Raw genomic sequence first — 13,349 nt, 5'->3', positions numbered from 1 at the left:
CAAAGGATTTTAAAACATTCATGCGGCCCGTGGGGGCGCGAGGGTTCTGTGTAGTGGTTTGCGTAAAGTCATGTAAGATGGGTTGGCCATGCCTGCTTGTCGGGACTTTGTGTTCGGTGGTAATGGGGGATCCAGACTTACTGCTGAGTAAAGCGGGCATGTCGGGATTGAACACATTAAATCTGATTATAAAAATAGTTTTTACTCGCCTCATCGACAGTGTTCACATTCAATTGGAGTCAGTGATGGCAATTTGTTGGCATACATTTTATTGCCAAAGCAAATGCTTTCATTTGCGGAATGTTTACCGAGCGGCAAACCGTTTTAATGTATCAACAAACAGAAAGTGTTCTCTCTCTCTCGCTCTCTCTCTCTCTCGCTCTCTCCCTCTCTCGCTCTCTCCCTCTCTCGCTCTCTCTCTCTCTTTCTCTCTTTCTCACTCGCTATATGCATCCTACCCGTTCATATAAATAAAACAGTGCCATTTGCAATCAATTTGCATTGTACCTCCTCCATAAAGTGTGGATTAACCCCTTTGCGACAGTGAAGCACACGTAACGCCATTTCCATGGGATTGCGATAATCTTCCCTCATCGCTTACTACGTGCTTCCCTTACGTGCATAATAAATTTCGGTTTGAAACATTCGACTCCAATATTTTATCACTCTTCAATGTTTTTAATTACCCAGCTCCAGGAGCGCCCCAGGAGTTGGAAATGGTGCAGAATTTTATTTATTTTTTCGAGCTTTGCTAGAATATGGCCGGGTTTTATCTGTTTGCAGTTTCGCGGGATTAAGCTGTCTGGGGAGATGGTTTACTATAACCGTACTTTGTGTGTTGCGCCAAACGCGCGACTGCTGTACGACTGTGCGCCGCCCCGGTGCCCGCTGTGCTCATCAATGCCGGCAGCCTTTTATTGTGGGATGAAAGTTAATTACTTCGTATGCAAACGCTGTGCGGCAGGCCGTAAAAAATCCACATAAACAATTCACCCTCCTCCCAGCGCCTCCGATTTGTGTGCATGGACAATTTGTTTTGCTCTGCCGCACTCTGTTGGGCTCAATGTCTCAATTTGTTTGCAATCCTGTGGGAGTAAACAGTTCGACAGAGCGCTTTAATTGTCATGGCATCACCAGCACAATATAAAAATGCCGCTGTTTTGTTGAATGCGCGAGTGTGTGTGTTGAATAAATGTCGCCAATTACTGTTTGTTCCCAAAAAAATCCAAAACCTTCTCCCTTTCGTTACGGTAATTTGAGAAGAAAAACATAATCACCCGTAGCGCTTTGACAAAACAGGCGAATGCTTGAGTCGTAGTTAAAGTGCAGTTCATGTTGGTACGTGTTAAAGTAAATTATAAAACCTAATACCTTTTCAACGAAAGGAAAATTTAAAATTAATTGATGCAATTATTAAATATGTTGGTGATGGAAGTTAAATATAATTATTATTTTTTTATTTGTTTTATAGAGGTTTTGGGTCTTTTGAGTGACATTCGCCTCTTAGTTTTAATTCCTATTTACTAATTGGGACTATATATGTCCTAAGTCCTAAGAATAAAATAAAAAATATCAACGGCTTTCAAGAAATTCGGGATTTTTTTTTCATTTTCTTCTTTGTTTGCTAAAACTTCATCGATATTGTTTCATAAATTGAAAGTTTCCCTTCCTTCATCGTATTCTGTACAGTCTGTTAGTATGCGTCTTATTTTCTATTTTCTAATCCAATGTTTTCTGTTTTCTTCCTAAATACTCAATTGACTGCTTATAATTTTCCAACAAAATTATATCCAGCAATTAAATTGGTTTTATATTATTTTAGTTGTACCCTACATTAACATACTAAATATCTAAATTATTTTGTAATAATGAACATTTTCGGAAATCTTCTTTTCACTAGGATTTGAAAATATTTGCTTCACATTTTACTAACACACACAAACGATGACGCAGCTCGATAGAAAAGCTGATCTTTTGCACATTGATTTGATCCTACCGATTAGCGCTAATTGTCGGTGGGAGTTTAACGAGAAATAATGCGCATTGGAAAATTAAGCCAAGTGAACGCACTGAGGTGTATAGAGCAATCTTACATTTACGCAACGATAATCACATCTTTCGGCAAACTCTCAAAACCTATACTCAGCGGTGCCATTCAATGTTAATCAGAATGGCGAAGAATGTGGTGCTGCCCCGAACCCCCGTGCTGCCCCATTCAGTGCCCCGTGTGGGACCCGAAAGTAATGAGTGCTGGCACGGTGGAAGTGATTACTGCAAGGCCAACAACACGGAGCCGTACTCTCTTCCTTTTGCTGGAACGTCACAGCACCGTACCGAAAATGCCACCACGTACCGTAATGGCTGCTGTCTATTTCTCGTCACTGTGAGAGTGAAAATAACTGAACCAAAAGCATTATCTATGCCTTCCTGCACACAACCGCCATTTGACGTCGCATGAATATTGATGAGCCCGTCGGACTATTATTTTCGGCCAGGATGGGCGAAACCGGGCGCACGCGAAACAAAGCAAAAAATGAGCAAAGCACCAAACGAATACGAAGCTTTTACAGCTAGAAGCAATCGTTCTGCTTATCATGCATTATCGTGTCTCATGCACACTGGGGGACGCTTATGGGCGGAAGATTCTTTTGCAGTGCGCTGGGAAGCTGAACGGTAGGTAGCGGCGTGTCATTCTCGTGGTCCAGGGAGTGTCACACATTATTGCTACCTTGACATTGGATTGCTTTTTTTCTTTTAAATTGGAACAAAATTCGATTCCATATAAATAAAGCTACCGACATGCCAACGCCACCGGAGAGGAAGCGTATTGCGAGAGAGAATTTAATGAAATGGTTCGGAAATGGAATTTTTTATCGCTAAAACAGAATATATTATATGTGTGTGAGTCTTTCATCAGTATTTGATCATTTCCTAAAATTTATAGTATCGTGGGGGTCATTATTTGAACAATTGATATATAATTAACCCTGACAATCAAGAACAGGTTCAAACACTAATCAACACTTAAAAGTAATTTTCATACACCAAGTGATCATTTATTATTGACTCTGAAGAAAAGCATATTTTTTCATTCCATCTCTGTAACACAGTTATTTATGAGACGAGTTTTGAAGTAGTAGTAGGTTTTGTTATACATGAAATGTTGATTACATTGTGCGATTTAATAATGGGTACGTATTTATACTCTCCTCTTTGATTTAAAAAAAAATACTATTGGCTTCGGCGATTTGTGTTTTTTCTATAATTCTTTGCCTTTTCGATTTTCTAGAGGGAAAAATTCATAGAAAACCCCCTGCAAAAATATGTTTGTTTCTAATCCAATTCTATTAGCATGGTTTTTTTTGGCCATCGGTGAGCAAATCTGCAAATCTGCAAATATTTATTCTATTTATTCTATCTAAATAATGAACAACAGCATTGAGGCAATTAGGTATTTAATGGTAGATAAGGCGGTAAATTTCCACTCTTCCTTCATGTCTGATACTTCTAAAAGTTCAAGTAACTCTATAATTATCAAAAACTCACTCTCTTCAAAATTATTATGCTACGTTTCTTGGAGCAATTCACGGTATTTGGCTGATTCAGACCGTACAGCGCTTGGCCTATGTTATGTAATTCACAGATGACCATCCAAATTAGTCTGTGGACCTTCAATAACTGATATCAAATGATTTTAGAACCATATTGGTCAATATTGTCTTGCTACGTAGCCAATTTGCTATGAAATGAAGACTGTACGACTTTCAATGGACCGCATAAATTTCATATCTTTTATCACATTTATGTATAGTGTTCCGAGATTTTAAACGATATTGGTCTGACTTTTTGCAAACATAGCTGAAGAGTGTTTTCACCGATAGGAGAAAAAAGTTTTCCGATAAGTGGTCTAGAGTCTGTCCAGGGTGCCGGAAAGTCAGATACAGGGTTTCCCACGATTTATTGTTTGGTTCCCTTCATTTGGTGGGTTCCCATATTTTTTTGGTACGTTCCCGCGATTTTTAGGCCGTTTTCCAGAATTTTTTGGTCCAATTGTATTGATATCAATCGTAAAATACTAATAAATTATGGGAACAAACCAAAAATCTATGGAAGACGATAAAAAAATTGTGGGAACGCATCAAAAAATCATGCGAACATACCAATAAATCGTGGCAACCCTGTAATAGGTGAAAATACGAGCTGTCCGACTTTAGGTTGCCACCACTATATATTCGACACACACCGTCTGTCAATCGCAATTAATCTGTTTAGCATTAAGATTGGGCTAGCTTGATCCTTATCTAGCTTGTATTTATTGGACCTTGGACTTCTGCATGATCTCGCATTCATAGTCACATTTGGTTCAAAATGGTCGTTTATAACGCTTGTTTTTAAAAACCGATGAGTTTTTAATCATATTTGTTTGAAATTATTTTAGTCATTCTTATTCCTCTCACTATTTGAAGACTCAGAAACAATATATGAAAAATAATAGTTCGTGTTATACACAACTGTGCGTTTAGACACAACACTAAACAGAGTCGCACCGCAGCCTCACAGCCTTCCTTCGAATAGTCCCTATTCACCTAGTTTTTCGAGATTCTAATATATTTAATGTTTCACTTCTTCTTCTTCTTCTTCTTCTTCTTCTTCTTCTTCTTCTTCTTCTTCTTTGGCACAACAACCGTTGTCGACCAAGGCCTGCCTGTCAATTGTACCACCAGACCGGCCCAATTGTTACAATACTAATTTTAATTTTTTATTTTTTATTAATACAGTTATCCATAGTTTCTATTTCATATGTTTATAAAAATATTGAGAATATCAGATGAAAAACTCTAAAAATGAAATTATGTGCATGACAGTTGTAAATACAGTAGTTTTAGGTAGAATTTAATGATGGATGCTTCGATCCACCTTTTGTTTGTGGCTATTACAACTATAAATCGGTAGACAAAAATCGTATAAAATTAACTTATAATAAATACTAGTAAAGCAATATTCATCTGAATTGACAAGACCAGTTATGTGCAAGCCTGGGATTTAATATAGCAGCTAAAAAACAGACAAATAAGTGATCCTACAAACGAATAATTTTGAAACATCTTATGGGGAATGAGTCATTGCCTAAAGGTCCCTAGATTCATTGTACACTAGATGTCTGGCGATGTAAATAATTCCTGTACAGAAACAGATCGCTGAAAATAGCTCCTGTAATAAACTACGCATTATTATTTTAGCTAACTCGTTTCCCGTAAGAAGAAAACCAGTTGTGAAATAATTATTTCAAAATGCGTGGGGTTATCATCACGTCGGGTACGATAAACAACCCACCTTATGGACGTAGCTTAGACTTTGGTGCATTTCAACTACCCACTTAAATGCCCACGAGTCAAAAGACGATTCGAAGAATTGCTATCGCTGAAGATTAATATGCCAATCTAATTCCAGCTTTCCTTCTCCAACCATGGAGGAGCAGTAGATTGCGTGGGTTGAAAATGGAAGCATGAGAAGCGTTTGGTAAAGGGCTGGTAAAGGATGTGAAGGGCTACATCTGCAATCGGATATTTGTGCCAGTTTCTTTGATCTTTCCAAGCGTCTTGCTGTGCACCATTTTACATGCTGATTTTATCCAATTCCAGGTGCCAGATGGTTTGCTTTATTAGAGAGGATTTTTTATTATGATGTCTCAAATAAATGCAGAGATTAAGCCAAATTCTATAGCTACCGTGTGTTATATACTCCATTGCTCTATTTAAAGCTATATTTCAAAAGTAAATTACATACAAACACCATGGTAATTCAACCCCAGTTGCACAGGAGTACCTTCCCAGACTTCAAACACTTAAGATACCATGATTAACACTTATTATGGAGTGGTTTGCATTTAACATAAAATGGTTCATCTATCTATTCTATATTCCATTTTACTCTTCCAGTCATCGCCCTTTAAAAACAAGCTCCGACAGCATGCACCGTACATTTCAAACATATGCTTTAAAGTGTGAAAAGCTTCCCAGAAATGGGCACATTTTATTTCAGTTTAATTAGCATAATCTTATACCTTCGAAAAGCAATCAAAACCGGCACGGGCTCACACTACGAACGTGTCGGTTTACCGACCGGAAGCATCGGAAGCTCTAGCAACAAGCAAAAGGTTTCCGCATTTCGGACCTTATGTTACCATTTGCCGAATAAACAAAACCTTGCTAAAGCGTTACCGGCATGTGTCGCTAAGAACGCTGGTAGTGTTGGTAGCAGCAACACGGACGGACAGAAACCCATTGAAGACTGGGGAAAATGTCCATTCCATTTCATTGGTTTCACCTCTTTCGCCGCTTTGCTCACATAATGTGAATACTTTGTGGAGACTTTTCGTTGAGGAAGGTGGTGCAGAATTGAACGATTATCCCCATATCATGTGTATGTTTGTTTGTAGAGGACTGCCATTAAACCAACGACTGTAGCATTCATTGACACAAATTGTGCTCAACTAACTAATCACCCTCATTTGACTCTGACCCCTTCGGATGCATAATTGTATGAAAAATAAATCTATTCCTCGATTATCGCCCGTGTGCAATCCATTCACACGGTGTGCATCAGTCGAATCAAATTAACGCCGCTAATGATGCTAAATGAGTTGAGCTAACAGCGCGACAAAAAAAGGGACCCAAGGGAACCACAATTGCCACCGGGGTTGCCACAGTGTCACGCCGGTGTGTTTGATTATCGGTTAATTTCACATTCAGCTTTCCGTGCTGCCGGTGTTGAATAGTACGTGCCGATCTTCACGCAATCCGTTGATAAGTTTATCTGGATCGGTTTATACATATAATCATATCATTAAGGAGATTATGTGCGTGTGTTCTTGTGTTTCTGCGTATGAATAATTTCCAGATAACCAAAACCAAAATTCATGTACCAAGAAAAAGGGTCAATTTAGCGAAAAAAATCCGTTATGTTCGATGCACAAGGCTATTGATTTCCGATCAGTGGTATCCTTTTGTCATGTTTTATACGCACTGTTCCGCAATCGAGCCATCCAATCAAAAATTTACCTTCCCCTTGACCCATGTCCTCGAAACCTACCACCCAATCCAGAACATCTTCATTCGGGCGCAACGGAAATCAAGATGCTGGATTGCGGACAAGGTTAGGAGTGTTTGGATTTGGGACCGGGGCCGTGAACGAGGATGAGGATGATGGTTTGCTTTTTTTTTAATGTTATTGGAAAATGAAACGAAATAACAACGGTCAAAAATCGTTGCAGCCAGTTGTAAACCGATTTCCAGCTGTTTGTTCAAAACGATTGAACAACATTTGACATGGGACAGGTAACTCACAACAGCTCGGAGTGTCCCTTCTCATGGTTGCTTTCACTCGTTTCTGGATCGTTTGGTTTTTGTAGAGTTTTTAATAGCTTGAACGCTAACTAAGCTTTTTTATTTTTTTTTATTATTAGTTTATTTTACAATTGTTCTTTGATCCATTCTTGAAGCTTTACATTCCCTCAATGATAATAATTATCATTTTATTCGTCTATGTCATTCTAACGATACAAACAGTCTGATAGAATAAGACTTTTTGACTATGTGACAGTTAAAAATGACAAACAGCAAGCTTAATAAAGATGCCTAAAAAGTGGTCTCATAGTACAGTCATCAACTTGCACAATTCAACATCATGTCCGTCGTGAGTTCAAGTCTAGAATGAACTATCTCCCCGTAGCAAGGACTGAATATCCGGGTGTGTGATACTGAAAAAGTCTTGAAAGCCTATATAGGCCGGCATGTCTGCTTAGCACGCCACGCCAAGTAGAAGAAGAAAAAGTTTGTATATTGGGGATTATTAATATCTTTTTATTTAATAAAATCATCTAGCCATACTAGCCTCCAAAGCTTAATACAAGTTTCCTAACTAATACAAAAACTCAACGCTTAAACAAATAAATAAAAGCTGATCACAAAATAAATTAATAAATAGATAAGAGTGTCACTCATCAGTATAGGCTGCGCCACGTTTGTTTTAGTACATTTACACTTACACTAGGATCGACAATGCTATTAACTGAGCTATACGAGTTGATCATTTTCAAAACATTTCATAAGGGACGTTGCCTTAGATTCCTACTAGGTGCCTGAAAATTAACTTGTTCTAGAATAAACAGGGCGTCGATGTAACCGCTGATGAGCTTATGTATAAACACAAACTGTGCCATCATTCGTCTATGTTGAAGTGAGACTTGTCCGAATAGCAAACACCTAGTACGATACTGAGGGTACTCAGATTCACGAGACCATGGTAAACGATGGTAAAGAGCGCGTGAAAGTTTTCTTTGAACTGCTTCTAGTGTATCGATTTCATACTGCTGAGTTGATGACCATAATATGCTTGAAATTCTAAAATCGGTCGTACTTTAGCACAATACAGTGCTATAAGGTATAGGGGTCCTTGAAATCTTTAGCGACACGTAACTCATAACTTAACAAATGATTTGCTTTACATAAACACAACTCAAAATGATCGTCAAACGTGAACCTTCTATCTAGCTGTACACCTAACTCGCGAACCCTGGTGGTCCGCGGAACTAAACTGTCTGCTATTTTGTAGTCAAATAGTATAGGGGACCTTTTTCTGGCGAACGATATCACAGAACACTATTTTATATTAACACTCATGCTATTTAAACTACACCAAGAGATGAAGCTAGACAGACACTTTTGGAGTCGAAAGGTGTGAAAGGCAGAGATACCGATCACCAATGAACGTTGGGCAATTTTTATTGGGCGATAAGAACATAATAGTTCACAGATGGATGTTGGAGCTGAATTGATTACTTGATTGGATTATATGAGTCAAAATATTACTTTCTAAGTTTTACAACCACATCCGGCTCAAAAATTGTTTAAATACATCTATATAAAAATAAAGCATATATTATCTTATTTTTTTAGCGAATTTAGCTAAATCTTTCTAGAAGAAATTTTCTTTCTACAAAGAAACATAAACACAACCTTTATTGATCAGTACTTCCTTCTAACAATATGGAAATATACGGAAAATATAAGGAAATATATGTTCAAGAAACAATGTTAATACAGGCGTCCCCCGAGTTACGACCCCCTCGAGTTACGACGATTCGCAGATACGACGATTTTGATTTTGACAGTTAAAAGTTGTCATTGACAAGAAATTGATGTATTTTTTTTTGAATATCTGAACTGATAACCGTTATACACACATTTCCAAAGATTCCACAACTACCCTATCTTGAATATCTATATTGTGTACGGTTTTTAAAATATAATTATTACATTATCAAACATTATTTTAAATAAAATACACGATATCATAAATTCCAACTCTTCAATTTCGGTTATAAACTTAATATTCATAGATATTCGACATACGACTTTTTCGACTTACGCCTTGCTTTGGAACATTTTTTCGGTCCCAAATACAGTCGTATCTCGGGGGACACCTGTATAGGAAATAGAAACCTTCAAGAGCCTGTAATGCGGCCCACGATGACTTTGTAAAGACTGAAACAAAAAGTTTATTATTTTGATTATTTGTATTCTTAATTTCAATGTATACTTTTTAAGTTTAAAATATAGTTTTAATTATAGAAAGCTGTACGATTTTGATACATTCAGTTTGTATTTTCTAATAAAAAGGAGATTTTAACGTTTTTTCATTAGCTAAAGGTAATGTCCAAATGGCCCTCAACAACGATATTGGTGAAGCAATGCGGGCCGCTAAGGGAAAAGTTTGGAGACCCCTGTGTTAGTCAATGGTATATCATACTAGTGGCGGAAGATAGTAACTTTCATTACACCATATTACTATCAAGTAAAGTAGAGGCCTTTAGCTGGAGGAACGCCGAGCTCTCGAGGATTTAAATATCATGATATCAGTGAGTAGAGGTAGTAGGTACAATAACAGACTTCTTCCCGTTACCACCACCAGAGAAACAACCTCAAACAACCGATATACGCAGTACATACAATTCATAAAATTCTAACATGTGCAGCAGCAATGAGATGTTTGACGGCACCAACTTTTAACACTTTGACAAGAGCCGCCTCGTGCCTATGTCATGCATTTAAAAAGCTATGAAAATCCACCAAGTTCGGCACACCTTCTTAACAAGCCTTCAAATTCCATCATTAACTATATACATCAGGCTAACCAGTTGCAAGGTTCCAGAGAGTATCAAGTGCTTGTTAAAAAGCTCCATAATTCGGCAAAGTACCGTCTATCTCTTAATCACCCACAAACTACGACATCGGAACGATTTTTCTTTAAACAGCTCCAAATTAGCTATAAAGTACTAGCTGGCTATTTGGGCTATTTCCCATGTACTATAACAATCGCCTGAATTAACTCAGGTAAATTGTTACCTAAAACAAGGTACTGTATCAAACGTTAAAATAAGACATATACTCGTTGCTGCAGATATACAGTATTCAATTTTTTTTTCTTAAAAAATGCTTCCGGCTTATTGTTCCGATCCATAAAACAAGATTTAAAATCTTCACAAAAAGTCCCATTTTACTCGGTCCACTTACGAGCACTTTCTGCTCATATTTGCACCGTACGATTAATGTCTCCATCGCTACCTACAGCACTATCCATGCACAAAAACACCTTTTTTATTTTATCGCCCCCTTCGTTCAACCCTGCCTGCACAACACCCAAAGAAAATAACGCAAATGAAAAACTTATCTCGCCACTCGAAAGCAAAAGGGTCTGAAAAGGCCGTTCCTGTTGTTCACTTGCCAGTTCACAGTAGTACACACGTTCGAGTGCCCCGGATGTGTTGTGTTTCGTTGCAGCGAATTCATGACGCAGCGAACATTTTACAACAAAACAAGCCTACAACAAGAAGAGGCAGCTTGTTTCGGCACCTTACGACAGGTAGGGCGCTCTACGCTTGGGAACACAAAAGGATGAAGGGATTTTCGATTCTCCCTAGGAGCTTGGTCCTCGCTCCATCTTAGCCCCGGTCTACTTAACCCCCAGGTGAATGCAAGGAATGTACTTATGTAAGCAAATTCCCAAGCGCAATAAATACTAAAAGCCGAAGAACAGCATCCAAAGTCGCAGAGCACGATGGACCAGCAAGCGGCGGGAAGAAAACATGGGACGCTGGTTAGCGAAAATAGCACCGACCATCGAGCGGCTATGTGGACGCTTTTCCACGAACGGGTGCGATCGTGTTTGCTTTTTGCGCACAACGCCTTTTGATAAGCGGTCGTGCGGACTCGATGGTTTCCCTCTTTTTTGGAAAACTTTCACTTGAAACTATGCGAAAGTTTGGTATTTTCTTGCCCTAGACCTTGTTACATAAATTGAACACTCGATACCTTCGCGCCGGCACCGGAAACCTCGCATGTGATCATCGGAAACAGCCCCAAACTCATACTTATCGCCCCAAAACGATGCCCCAAAACATCGAGTGACCTTTTGCGTTGAGCAACTGTTGGCGGTGTAAGTTTGTCAGCCTTTCACCCGTGATCCTCTCTTTCGAAAAAGACAACGCAGGGGGGGAGGAGGGGTTGAAACAGTTTGGAATTTGGGTCAACTGAGCGACCCTTTTGGACGGCGTGGATGTAGAACAGTGCTGCGCCGAAATTCCACCCGGGGAGGTGACTAAACCCAGTGCCCACAGATGAAAACGGGGATAAAATATTAGGAGCAAATTTGTCCGCCCTTGCTGCACTTGACAATAGTGCTTAACGGGAACATGGGGCCAGAGACTGTTGGTGATCGCTGGGAAAGCAGCACCATCCAGCTTGGTCTGAGTTATGGGACAAAGGGAGCTAGGGTGTGTACACACATACACACACACACACACATACATACACACACGTGAGGATAAAAGGAATTTGCGAGGAAACCTTCATCCACCATCCGGCCATCCTAGCACGGGCAAAAGGTACCAACAAACGGTGCCAAACCCTTACGATGCAGCTATCAAAATTAGAATTTCGGGTGGATCAAAATCCGTCAATTTTGTATTCATTACACATGCATGGAATCTTGTCTACCCGGCCGAGCAGCCGAGGTCTCTTACGAGATAAAAGGCGCACCGATAAAAGCTGCTAAGGCCAGGACACCGGGCGGTTCGGCTCTCACTTGCCCATGTTTGGCGGAGTGCCTATTTCCCCCTTTTGGCTGCTTTGGCAAAAGCCGAAAAATGTACCTTTTGCGCTTATCGCATTTCTTTCCACCGTGTAGGTGTGTATGTGGGCGTTTGTCAGTAAGGACGTTTGTATCGAAAAGGATACTAGCACACAATATGCTGAAAAGAGGATAGCAAAAAGGGGGTAACTGTTTCTTTTCTTTTTTGTTGCTCTTGCTGCTCTGTTGATGCCATACGTTTCTGTTTAATGCTCTACACAAGGAACCTCGTTGGAGCCGGGCTTTATAAGATTACAATAACTATCAGTAAACTTGTTTTGAAGATAGATGATCTGAAATAAACTTCACGGCTGTTGACTCTTTTTTCCTACCCTTTTTTTCTTTCGAGCATCGGTGAACGCGCTAGCGAAGTGAAACGCTACCGGGAGGTATGGGAGTATAGCTAACGAAGAGCTCCACTTCTTTGGTGAATGGTGGTTGAGTTTTTCTCAACGATTTTTGTTATCTAAGCTTTTTGTTAATTGAATCGCTTATATTTTCCTCGGGTATCTGCGAGCCTAGAGGTAATCCAATTAAGTTCATTGTACTGTTCACACACTGATGTACTAGATATTTACAGATGAACGCGGACAATTCAATGAAGTGAGAGAAGAATTGGCTACCAACATTTTATTGTGATTCGATAGAAAGCGGTCGGAAAAAAACATGTAAAGAATAGTGTGCCCTCGTATAATGAACTAAACTATGAGTACCAGTGACTCACTCGTTATAAGAATATCTCGCTATGCTTTAGGCTCTATTCCATGTAATTTGTAGGAGTGTGAAGTGAAGTAAAGTTTAAAGGACATATAAGGCATCTGAAAAAATGACAAATGTCTACATAATACAGGGAGGATGTTAGTTGTGCACTATATGATGCTTACAAATTTCTAAGAAAACAGTTTGAAATCGCTGCAAAATAACATTGTTAAACGATTTTCCGTCAATTTATGTCAATGTATTCTTTTTTCGGAAAAATTAAAATTCAAATAAAAACAAAATTTTACAGAGGATACAAAAAAAATAACAAAACGACACACGTGTATCAGAAACACAAATCAAACTGCTCTTAATGAGAGGTTTTAACAGAGATATATTTTTAGTATTTAGAATTGCTCGTTATAAGGTGTACTTGCTAAAGCAAATTTAGAATAATAAAG

The sequence above is a fragment of the Anopheles gambiae genome, chromosome 2 (assembly GCF_943734735.2).
Source record: "Anopheles gambiae chromosome 2, idAnoGambNW_F1_1, whole genome shotgun sequence".
Classification (NCBI taxonomy): Eukaryota; Metazoa; Arthropoda; class Insecta; order Diptera; family Culicidae; genus Anopheles; species Anopheles gambiae.
Note: the sequence above shows the minus strand (reverse complement) of the source record.